Genomic DNA, 3,083 nt, shown 5'->3' with positions numbered 1-3,083 from the left:
TACGGTACTTCAGCCCAAGCGGTACTACCGCGATGATATGCGGTACTACTGCGACATTGCAGATGCGTAGGGATAAGGACGGGCAGGGGGAGTTCTAACTCCCCCATACCCATTTGTTTGTTTTCCCCACTTCATCTCTCTCTCTCTCTCTCGCTCAAGAACGGGACCGGAGTCCCTCGCCGGATCTCCGCCTCCGGCTGCTCCCCTGCGATTCCGTCCAGTGGGATCGTTCCCCACCACGTGCTCTTGCCATGGAACAAGGTCCTTCCCCAAATCCCTCTCTTTTTGGTTGTTTTCTTTGTCTCTAGGTTTTTGGGGAGATGCATTTGTTCTTGAGACTTTAGGCTATGTCTTTGCAAGAGTAGGATGTAGGAGAGTAGTATTGCATAGGGATTATACCTGATATGTTGTCATGTGATAGAGTTGATCAACCATAGTACCGCCGTGGTTTTGCGGTTCATCTCAGATTCAAAGTTTGGTGTTGGATCTGACGCGGTGTGGTACTACTGTGTCGCATGTGTGGTACTACCGCTCAACCGGTACTACCGCCCGTCGGGTGCGGTACTACTGCACGAGCTGCGGCACTAGAATCTTACTACCGCTCCCAGCCCCGGTACTACCGTGACTTCACACGGTACTACCGCGACTAGGAGCGGTACTAAAATTTTAGTACCGCAGCACCAGGCAGTACTACCGTTGGGCCCATTCTATCTCATGGCAACTACCACGTATGCTTTCTTCGTGTTTCTTTCGCTTTGCCGTAGTCTTTGCATTGATCCTTCTTGCTTGTCGTGGGTGTTTTGCGTTTTCTGTCTCAGGTGGTGGCTCTCGCCGTTCCAATCCCAGTCGTGACACTGGCTCCAAGCGTCTGCGCAATCAAGGTGAAGCAATAGAGGGCTCCAATGCCCCCAAGCGCCATGTCAAGACCACTGCTAACAAGCACAAGGAACCCGCTAAGGGCATGGACGAGATACCCCAATCTGAGTACATCCGTCTCAGGCAGATCAACCCGTATGTGAATCCTCATGCTACCGTCAGAGGTTGTGAGTTGTTTTGGACCAAGCAGCAGACTCTCACTTATCTGGATGTCATCAAGAACAAGCAAAATACCTATGTGGATGTCAAGTGGATAGACATGCATCACCTGAGGAAGGACAAGTATCGTGAGTACTTTGGAGAAGCTCTAGATTTGGTGGAGCAGTTTGATATTGAACATGTGATCTCTTTCCATCTTGACTATGACCCTGAGATTATCTGTCAGTTCTTTGCCTCAGTTTTCTTTCACCCTGGGGAGGAGCGGAGGATGACCTGGATGACTAATGGTCGTCAGTTGACTGCTACCTGGAAAGAGTTCATGGATCTGCTCCAGGTTCCTGATGACGGGCTCAACTCACCACTGGGTGTTCGCCCTCATGCCAATTCTGAGTCTGCTAACAAGGACAAGCTTCAGCCATTCTATGTTGAGAAGGTGCTTGCCAATAGCAAGTCGATGTGGGTGCTCAACTCATTTCTGGATATTATGTATCGCATCTTCCGCAACTCTTTGTTCCCTCGCATTGGTGACAAGGACAAGGTTCATACCTATATGGGGGATATGATGCTCCTGTGCGAGGAGGCTCGCGTGTCTCAGACTCAGCCACTTGATGTCTCACACATCATGTGGTGTGAGCTTCGGTTTGCGGTGTTCAACCGCAAGGTACCTATCTATGGACCATACATGTTTCTATTGATTTCCAAGACTTGGGCGAAGCAGTACCCTGGTGATGCGTTCCTTGCTCCTGACTGGATTCAGCATGATCCCATTAGTCACCGTGTCAAGCCCAACTGGGCCAACACTACTACTCGTGCTGAGGCATGTGCTGCTAGGAGGGATGTTGATGAGGATGAGGCTGAAGCAGAGGATGTTGCTGATGACCGTGTTGCTGGCTCTTCCCATAGTTCCTCTGTGCCCTCGTGGGCCAAGAAGCTAAAGGACAAGATGAAGACTCTTTTCTGCATGCAAGCTAAGGGGCAGTACAGGACTCACGTGGCATCCAAGGAGAGTCGCCGCCGCGACAAGAAGATCTTGAAGCTGTCTGGAGAGGACGTGTCTGGCGGGTCTGAGGATCACATTACTCCAGAGCCTGAGTGGATGGAGAAACAAGGCTACAAGTGGACTGATTAGGAGGAGGATGTCGAGGAGACCGTTCCTGCCGCCGGGTCTGACGAGGATCATTGGGATGATTTCTCTGCTTGAGACACCCCTTGTGTGTAGGTGTCCTCTCTGCCTTTTTGGCGTCTCGATGCCAAAGGGGGAGAGAGTGTAGGGATTTGCGAGTCGTGTGTCGTGTTCGGTGTGTTTGCGTGTCTCATTTGAACCTCGTTTCGGTTGTTTCGGGGGCTTTGGTTTGGTTTGTCCTTCATATGGTGTAAGACATATGCACTCTACCTATCTTAGTGAGCTTGTGTTATATTGTGCTACCTTTGTTTTTGCACTTACTTAGATTGTTAGTCTTACATGCCTTGTCTCTAAAATATAGGGGGAGTGTTGATCCTAGCTTGTGTGTTGTGCAGTACAAAGCATCCATCTAGATTGCACACATCTAGGGGGAGCCCGTCTACATTTTAGCGAGGAGGGGTTTGCCTCTGCTCATTATTATTTCCCTTTTGTGCAAATCCCGTATTGTCATCAATCCACCAAAAAGGGGGAGATTGTAAGGGCTTATTTATCCCTAAGTGTTTTGGTGATTGATGACAATGCTTTTGCGGACTAATCATGTGCATTGAGTTTCTCAGTTGCTTCATTGCTAGGCACAAGACGGTTCGGTGCCCCTCGAAGACTATTGAAGACGGCGTTTTTCTACGTTTCTTTTTGGTGGATTTGAGTCGTAGGAGAGCCGTACTATTAAGAGGGGGTCCGCGTCGGGAAGGTTCGGGTGGAATCATCACGTACACGTTTCCTTCCTTGTATCCACCTTTCCCTTTCTCTTTGGAGTACTCCCCGTTTATCCTCTTTGCGATTGTCTGGACTGCTGTTGCTGAGCTTGCGGTAGTACTGCTCCCTGGAGCGGTAGTACCACAGGCACTTCCGGTAGTACCATGCG

The sequence above is a fragment of the Triticum dicoccoides genome, chromosome 2B (assembly GCF_002162155.2).
Source record: "Triticum dicoccoides isolate Atlit2015 ecotype Zavitan chromosome 2B, WEW_v2.0, whole genome shotgun sequence".
NCBI classification, from domain to species: Eukaryota; Viridiplantae; Streptophyta; class Magnoliopsida; order Poales; family Poaceae; genus Triticum; species Triticum dicoccoides.
This window is presented reverse-complemented; position numbering follows the sequence as displayed.